Raw genomic sequence first — 10,354 nt, forward strand, 5'->3', positions numbered from 1 at the left:
CTTTTAACACATGCTAAATTGTACTTTCTGATATCGTGGAAATTTAGTCCCCCTGATCCTCTGCATAGTTGTAGGTTTTTTTTTTTATGCTATTCTGGGTCGCCTCCTCTCCAAATTAACCTACTAAATTCTCTATTTAATTCTTTGGTATCTGTGTGTTTTATTAGTAATGGTAACATTTGTAAGAAGTAGAGAATTCTGGCAAAGGTGACCATTTCGATCAGTTGGACATCTCCCTGACAGGTTTAGAGGGAGGTTCTGCTACCCTTGCAGTTCCTTTGTTACCTTCTGAAAAATACTCTTAAAATTGTCTACATATAGTTTTTCCAGGTCCGCTGCAATATTAATACCTAGATATTATATAGATTTCCTTGTCCTTTTAAAGAGTAACTTCTCATCCCATGTTACATCATTCTTATTTGTGAGGATTAACATTTCTGTTTTGTAACATTAACTTTGAACCCTGAGAATTTACCAAATTCACCAATAGCTTTAAATATGTTGGGTAACGCCTCCACCGGATTAGACACTAGGAGCAGCAGATCATCTGCAAATAGAACTAATTTAGCCTTATACTTCCCTATGTTGAGTCCCTTGAAGCCTTCCATATTTCTCAGATATTCGGCCAAAGGCTTGATAGCTAAATTAAAGAATAAAGGTGACAGAGGGCACCCCTGTCTCATACCTCTGTATAATTTGGACTCGGGAGACAGTAACCCCGCTGCCATTATTTTAGCTTTTGGATCTGCATACATTGATTGATATGCACAGAGGCCCCCAGCACGCAAATAAGAAAAACAGACAAGAAATGTCAATTTGATAAAATAACGATGTATTGAGAGCAAAATAGCTACAAAGTCAATCTTAATACAAGCTTTGAGAGTACATCTCATGGACTAAAAGACACCAATGAAAGGAGAGGAGGGGAGGAGGGGAAACAAAGGGAAATAAACAGAAACAACAGGGGAGGGTGAAACATATACAATGCACAAGGCAAATGGGGTGATACAAATATAGGGGGCAACGTTTCAGATCCTACAATGCTCCTTTCTCAAGCCCGTTGCCACAGACTGATGCAGTCTGTGGTACTTCCTTATTGAGTACACCTCCAACTTAAATAACTCTCCACTAGAGTAAGGTAAATGATCCAACTAGACCTAAAATATATAGCAATCCTCTCCTGTGAGGGTAATGTCCACTGCAGAGACACAAAAGTAACCTGGAAAAGGGCTAGTGTAAGCAAACCAACAGGACAGCTAAATGGCAAAAAGCCAATGAACAAAAATAACTGATCACTGAGTAATAGCAGTGAGCTGCACCATCAATGAAACATAGACATGTACATGAACTAGTCATAGGTATTGAGGGAAGAGCAAAACAGCAAAAGAAATGAGTAAAACGAATCCTCAGCTTGTGGAAAAAGTCAGTGGCACTCCTGCTAGTGTCTGCAAAGGTCCATGTTACAGCTGATAGAGTGCTGAAATTATTTAAACTCTCCTGCTGATGGGGGAGGCAAACCTTCCGTCCAATCACTAAGTCTCAGCTCCTAACATGAGAGGAGTTGGTGATGAGACGACCGAGGCAGTAAATCACTGAGCAGAATCTCTGTGGTTGTAAGGATAGTTGTAAGGATAGTCCGTGACTCCGATAATAGTGATTGTGGGTATCCCCTCTAAGAGAATTTGAATTGCATCTGTTCAAGGCATGCAGGTACTGAAAGAGGACTACTAATAATGCGCCTAGCCCTGAGAAATTGGCTATAAGGTAAACCTTTGACTGTACCTGGTGGGTGATAACTGGAATAGAGAAGCAAATTGTTCCTATCAGTTTCCTTAATGTATAAATCAGACTCCAAGGTGTTGTCATTAATAAAAATTCTGGTGTCTAAAAAGTTAATGGAAGAACTATCAATTTGAAAGGTGAAACCAATGGTCTCCTTTGCTCCATTCAGGTCAGAGATGAAGTCAAGGGCCTCCTGTTCTGTGCCGGACCAGATTAATAAAATTCTCACAGAGGGGATACCCACACTCACTATTATCGGAGTAGAGGCAAAGGGCCGAAGGTCCCTCGAGAATTAACCTTTTACAGAGACATACCAATGTGGTTCATAATAGACCTTACTCCATTCCTTTTATGTCCACTTATAGGACATGGAGTAATGAGATTATAAAGATAATACTTAAACACTGGCAGATTTTGAGTACAGATGATTCTTTAACACCAATTCTCACTGAAAAATCATTGTTCTCATACAAAAGGGGTCGTAACCTGAGGGATCACCTTGTGAGAGCTGATATAGGAGGAAAAAGTAAAATGCAAACCTTCCTAGGTATTCCTAAATATGGGTCATTTAGATGCTGTAATTGCAATCAGTGCAATAGTGTGCAGGAGGGCAATCTTTTTAATCATCCTAAGACAGGTAAAAAAAATTATACTATTAAAAATTACTATACATGTTTGTCCCGGAATGTAATATACCTTGTCAAATGTCCATGCGGCTCTGCAAAAGTGGGTGAGACTACACAGTACGTTAAAGATCGGATTAGACAGCACAAAGCTGCAATATGGAGACACGACATAGAGGCACCGGTAGCACATCACTTCACACAAACTTGGCATAACACTAGCCAACTACGCTTTCAAGTTATCGATTGTGTGGAGAAGGGCCATAGAGGTGGCAACCTTCAAAAACTATTACAACAAAAAGAGAGAAAAGGGATCATGGCATTAGGCACTTTGGCCCCAGGAGGGATGAATAAGGAGCTAGATCTGCGGTGTTTTTGAGTGTGATACCCTGGTCCTCCATTCATCCCCATCCCTCCATCTTCGAGGTGCTGCTATGTTGTGCTTTGGTGTGTCCTACATTTAATCAGTTTGTTATTCCTCTTCACAGATCTCACACAATCATGGCTGTCTGATTGTCTTTGACTCCATGAGGGCTGTGTCCATAGCCATACTACACGCTATGTTGACTTATATTTGCATTCCGCTATAAACCAGGGATCCGTCTATAATGCTATTGGTCATCACCCACCTCTATCCTAGTACGTCTGGCTTTTTTTCTTCATATTTCTGCGGGTATTCAATAGTATGATCTACTGTTTGTCACCTGTATTTAGCCAGTTCATGCGTTTTTTGGCCCCTGCCTGTATACTATGAGTGTTTATCTCTATAGTGCACTTTTACACAGGCACCCTATACATATTGTGCTTCATGCCTTATACACAGCCATTCTCCTTTGTGTAAATTCAGGTCTCTGATATAGGATGCTATAGTTTATTGCAGCGGGCTCTACCTAGTGTCAGGGCTAGATTTATGTTCTCTATCATTCTCTAATGGTGTTATTGACCTTACATGTAGTTATTCTTTATTGGCAGATATATGCTACGTTGTATCTCATGTGTTTATCCTCTGTCCTGCCAAATTAAGAGAGGATATCAGCTACACAGACACCATAAATTACTCAGATTCTCAATACAGCACTCCAAAAATAGAGCACACTCTGAATGTGTCCCTTTGGATCCACACTCTGTGGAACGGGGAGCTAATAATTCAGGGACTATTGCATTGTATGTTGTTCCTTCTCCTCCATTGTTTCAAAGTGTTATATTGTTTCAAAGTTATTTTATTAAACTCTTGTTTAACTTTATTACATTTTCTCCAAACGAAACGAGAGCTTTAGATGGCACCAAAAAAAGAGTTAAAAGAAAACCAATAGTGCAATAATGTTTAGTCACATAAGTGGAAATCTTATTTTATCTTGTGAAGTGTCAACTCACATTTTTCAAATAAAAACAGACATATGTCAAGCTCAGGTTCTTTCATTGTATAAATTCTGGTGAGTGGACAGATCTCAGGAGAGATGGACTAAGGCACACAATAATGTAGATGGTACAGAATTTTAACAATTAGCTTGAACTGTATCATAAAAATTAAATATTTAAAATTAAAATAAATTGGTAACCACGGTAACAAACACTGTACTACAACAACAATCTGTAGCTGTATTTTGACATCTAGGTGGCACTGATTATTTTTCACTATGCAATAGCTTTTTGATTGGTTTTCCATGGTTTCCACGAGGTCAGTGTAACTGTTCATTCATCGCGGCCTTCTCGAGAATCCTGAGTTTTGTGTGTTGTTTTTTGTTTTCAATTTTTGGACACTTTGTTGTGAATAAGATTGTCATTGTTACATGGAAGTGTTTTTCAGTTAGTGATATTATATTAAATATATTTCCTTTCAAGTAGCAATACTGTGAGAGTTGGTGATATTCAGTATTTATATTTTTGTTTGAGTGCAAGACAGTGCTTGATCTTAGTGACTGACAACAGCTGCCTTTCTGGACAACTTTATTGATGGTGCCTCAACTGTCAGTGGGAATAAGTCTTATTTATAGGCTTGGATAATATTACACAATAGTGTGAGAATTAAATTGCCGAGATATTACCGTTTTTTAACTGACATTTTTAAATTCTGGGGCAATTTGATGACAAAATCAACAAATTCATGGTGTTTCAAATTCTGTTTTATCTATGTTTAAGATAATAGGGGAGCCCCTGCTACTGCCTCAGATAAGTAGTTTGTGAACGGTGCTTTGGGTATATGCACAATAGAAGGTAGGGTAGAGATAGAACACAAATACAGCACTCAGGTTCACGCTCTGTGTGTAAAGTGAATGATTTAAAACATAACTTTATTAACTGTACCAAATATATAAAATAATGGGTGTTAAAAACTGACGACCTGAAGGAATAGTGACCTTCAATACTAGAACCATATAGGTTTAGGGTCAAGAGTGTAAGTGTGTTCTGTAAATACAGGTAGCACACTAAACATAAATCCTTATGAGGATCAAACCAATCTATACTCACTGGCTCTGAGGTGAGTACTAATGGCCGCAACCGCCTATAAGGAACCAGGTAGGGCTAGATAATTATTGTGTGCTCAGGGAATATCAGGTAAGTAGCTACTGGTCACTCACAGTACTTATAAGGTAAGTAAGGAGTTATGACTCCAGTCAATAATTGTAGTATCCTTAAAAGATAGGTGCGGTGCTTGGTCAGGTTGACCTGTAGTGCCCTGCTTTAGTGTAGAGTAGTAGTGAGGGTATGACCTCTAATAACCTCAGTGGTGGTGTACATAGGTTAATAGCACTGTGTGCAGGCTAATGCAGGCAAGAGCACACTAACACCTATAGCTGTGGGTGGCAACCAGAGAAACAATAAGTATCGAAGTACATGAGCTGGTACACAATAAAAATCAAAGGCGATATTCGGCAATAGCAAGCTCTCAGCTGTTTAATTGGTAATAGACTGTGAATAAGGTAACCCTGAGGACAGGTATCTTCCTGTATAGTAACTGATACCTCCTAAAACCAGGGATCTGTGAAGTCAAATTGCATATATAAACAGTCTGAGTGCTGTTGTTAACTTGAGAGTCCCCATAAGCTGCTGTCAGGGAATCCCTGAATTGCAATAGTGTCCAATGCAGTTAGCTGTAAAGCAGGGGACCTAATAAGTACATAGAACCTCTACCATAAATAGAGCACCAGTGTCTGTATTAGAGAGGGTTTGTGAGGCTCAGAGTGTCCATCGGGGCACTTTGAGAGCCTGTATATCCACACGAGCAGGGAACCGCATCACCTCGCAGTCTGAGACTGTGAATGCGGTGAAGATCAGACCCCTGCGCGTGCACGTTGGAAAACAGAGCCGCCGACGCGCGCGTTTCGCGAGAGGCTTTATCAAGGCGTGAGTGTAAGTAATCAGGATTATATGCAATATAATATATATTATTATATGCAATTTGACTTCACAGATCCCTGGTTTTAGGAGGTATCAGTTACTATACAGGAGGATACCTGTCCTCAGGGTTACCTTATTCACAGTCTATTACCAATTAAACAGCTGAGAGCTTGCTATTGCCGAATATCGCCTTTGATTTTTATTGTGTACCAGCTCATGTACTTCGATACACTTATTGTTTCTCTGATTGCCACCCACAGCTATAGGTGTTAGTGTGCTCTTGCCTGCATTAGCCTGCACACAGTGCTATTAACCTATGTACACCACCACTGAGGTTATTAGAGGTCATACCCTCACTACTACTCTACACTAAAGCAGGGCACTACAGGTCAACCTGACCAAGCACCGCACCTATCTTATAAGGATACTACAATTATTGACTGGAGTCATAACTCCTTACTTACCTTATAAGTACTGTGAGTGACCAGTAGCTACTTACCTGATATTCCCTGAGCATACAATAATTATCTAGCCCTACCTGGTTTCTTATAGGCGTTTGCGGCCATTAGTACTCACCTCAGAGCCAGTGAGTATAGATTGGTTTGATCCTCATAAGGATTTATGTTTAGTGTGCTACCTGTATTTACAGAACACACTTACACTCTAGACCCTAAACCTATATGGTTCTAGTATTGAAGGTCACTATTCCTTCAGGTCGTCAGTTTTTAATACCCATTATTTTATATATTTGGTACAGTTAATAAAGTTATGTTTTAAATCATTCACTTTACACACAGAGCGTGAACCTGAGTGCTGTATTTGTGTTCTATCTCTACCCTACCTTTTATCTATGTTTAATTCTATGTTTTAAATCTTTGTCCTATTAGCTTTAATCGCTCATCCCATAATGTGGTATAACATATAGGTTTATCCTAGCTTACAGAATAGTACTGTTATCAAGTTAAGGTAGAGTATAACCAGTCCTTCTGTAACATGAAGGTATTTACATAGAACCCTTCCTCCACGTATCTAATCCGTGGACTGCACAAATATAGGGGAGAACAGAGGTGTTTTAAGATGTTGACTGTGTAGGTAAAAGTTATTGTTTGCTTACAGATGCAGCATCTTCTATCTACAGCAGATTCCCAACCTTTTTTGTTTGGAGTATTTCGTATAGATTTGTTTCTCTCCAGTTGCACTAATGCCAATTTGTCCTGGTGGATCATATTATCCTTTATGAACCTTGAAATTGCAACTGGATACTTCCAAATCATGCGTGACCATATTCGTGAAAGTCTTAACGAAATGTCCCTGTGTGTGTTTTGGGTAGAACGTAGAACTCTTCCTAAAACCCTTTCCCTGTGACTAAGGGAACTATGTGTCCTGAATAACTGTTTGGCATACAGGAGGCCTAATCATCTGTCACTGGGAGCCTGGGGTGATCACTTTCTATCAGTATGCTGTGCCTCCACCTGAGAAGGATCCTAGTACTGCAGGATAACCCCTCTTCAGGACCAATGCAGTAATGAATAAAGATACACACACACTGGTATGACTACTTATATTAACTTTGCGATAAACAGGGAAGGGGGAGGGGGAGAGAAGATGGAAAAAACCCGCTCAGCCACTGGAAAACGAGAAAGAACTCTAGACGTGGTGCTATCAGTGATGGAAAGTGTACATGAGAAGACGCAGAACAGAATCCCTATTGATGCACTCACTTAAGATAGAAATCAAAAATAATAAAATTTTATTGATATATTATAGGAAACACAAACTAATTATAACCTGATAATAGCGCATGTTTTGCCACAGCTGATCCTGGTGTACTGTCTACAAGAGGCCTCTGTTATACCCTAATATGAACACTAAGATTGTAAATCAAATGGTGATCTAGGTACGGGGGCCAGGTAGTATATAGCTCTGATATTAACAATAGGATCCAAGCAAGACCCTAGGAAGGGAGCACTGGTATATATGAATAGGTATGTATAAATGGAGCTGAAGTGATCAGAGAAATCCAGTGATGTAATGTGGAATATCTCACAGTTTCTGCTTACTCTAATATATGTCACATATAGAGTAAACTGTACAGCTGAAATTAAGTAACTGCAGCTGTAATTTTGCTGCTGTTCTCTGTGTCAATTGTGACTCAATGGTAATGTAGTTTACCCTGCTACAAATATACATGAAGCAGTTGAACTACACGTCGCTACTTCAGATCTCCAAACATAAATATTAGCCAAGTGCTACATTCACTCAATGTTGTTTGTGAATGTTGCTGTTTTCCCCATTGTATGAGATAAATAGGGCTAGGTACCTGCAGGATCTGGTCAACAATCTCTTTCCCTGTCAGAGCTATATCTCCTAATCCTAAAAACAGAATCAAGAGGATGCAGGACAAGGTATATGCAACACGCAAATCAAACCAGACAGTCTTTAGCAATTCGTGCCTGCTCCTCACTCCAGAGAGTGTCTTTTTCACTTGCTAAGTGCTTGGTTGCTTTATCACATATTAGTACTCCCATACTATCTCTACATTAAGGCTGTACTGTGGTTTTGTTTTACTATTTAGCATTGGGTTATTGTATGTTGACTTGATTATCAGAGTATTCAGAATTTGTGGAGGTTTTTCTACTATTGTTTTTATTTGGGGCTTGTATCTGTTTTTTGTGGGTTATGGGGCTAGGGAAGTACCCTCTGGTCCCCCTGGGACTGAGGGGAATGGGCCTGATGAAGGGTTAATTCCCGAAATGTTGCCCCCCTGTACTCTCCCTTCTTGACCCACTCATGTTGTTTTGCCCCTTTCCCCTCCCTCCCTTTCCCTTTAATATTCCTTCATCCCATTATCCTCCTAAACATCCCATATGTGTTCCTACCTATGTGTTTTTTTTTTGGTGTGGCTGTTAGTTTGTTGATTCATTTGTGCACTGATTAAATTTTCTAATTTTGGTTAATTGCCAGTGATTTTTGATTCTATTATTAGGGTGTGCTGGATTTTTTTCAGTATTGTATTGTATATACAATATGTGCATTAATAAACAAAAATAATTCTTAGTGTAGGTCCTTCCAAGATATTAATAAACACTTTAAAAGAGTTGAATGTGCATAGACTAGACTGAGGTGCTCAGTGATAGCATACAACTAATAATATATATATATATATGTGCTAATAAGTTAAATGAATTACGTGGGTAAATGGAATACAATAGTCTACCTGTACAGAATAATCTGTAGCAGCTTAATCATCTAACTAGTAAGTAGTAGGCAATGCAATACAATATCCTTAAGGGAAAGGGACCTGGAGAAGCGGAAGGCAAGATAAAAGTTGGAGTTGAATAAAAGTCCAAACCAATGTATAATGGATAAATGTCCTCCTTGGGGGTTCCAAATATCCAGGTATATTGGAGACTCAGGCAGCTTTCTAGAAAGATGAATCTCATCCAGAAAAAAAAAAGTGCACACCCCATAATGTAAAAAAGTATAATGCCTTAATACAAATCAGAAACGGTAGAGATGCACTCACAAGGGTAGAAAAGTAAAAAGCATTTTGAAGATCAAATGTCATAGTCACCAGCCAGCACTTGATCAACGGAGAGAGGCATGTAATTCTCACATAAAAGCAATGTGGAGTAAATGTCCTTTTATAAAAGAGGATTCAAATCTGGAATCCTTAATGATGTTCACAGACCAAATTGTTGCATGAGAGGTATGGCTACATCACAGCCTCGTCATTCCTCCATCAACGTGATGGTGTCAATGATGTAACCCAACGTGTTTCGTCACACAATATGTATTCAGGGGATGATCTAATACTAATAAATAGTGTAAGGTAGCATTGCAACAGGTAGGAACATTTGCCCCTCAAACCACTAAGCTCCCTAATAGACTAATGGCCAACACTAAATACTGATCAAAAAAAATCATAATTCAAATCATTTATCTCTTTGGCACTGACATTATTGTATTGCTATACATTTGTGTATCTATACATATTATCATGAACTGATTAATTGTTATTTTTATTCCCATATGCAGTGTTCGACAAACCTATACATTTGCACGCCCCGGGCGAGTGGATTTAACATCGTGGCGAGCTCCTATTGGCCCAAGCAGCACACGTGTGATACTAGGTGGCGAGTAGATTTTTTTGTTCGGCAAGTAGATTTTTTGGTGATTTGTCGACCACTGCCCATATGTATTTAAAATTGAAGTGATGAGTATAAATTGATATCAGTTGTGTGAAAAAGAAAGTACACCCTCTTTGATGTCTATGGTTTTACATATCAGGATAATAACAATCATCTGTTCCTTAGCAGGTCTAAAAATTAGGTAAATACAACCTCAGATGAACAACAACAAATGACATATTACACCGTGTCATGATTTATTTAACAAAAATAAAGCCAACATGGAGAAGCCATGTGTGAAAAACTAAGTATACCTTATGATTCAATAGCTTGTAGAACCACCTTTAGCAGCAATAACTTGAAGTCATCGTTTTCTGTATGACTTTTTTAGTCTCTCACATCGTTGTGGAGGAATTTTGGCCCAATCTTCTTTACAACTTTGCTTCAGTTCATTGAGGTTTGTGGGCATTTGTTTATGCA

This window comes from Ascaphus truei, chromosome 3 (assembly GCF_040206685.1).
Source record: "Ascaphus truei isolate aAscTru1 chromosome 3, aAscTru1.hap1, whole genome shotgun sequence".
Taxonomy (NCBI): domain Eukaryota; kingdom Metazoa; phylum Chordata; class Amphibia; order Anura; family Ascaphidae; genus Ascaphus; species Ascaphus truei.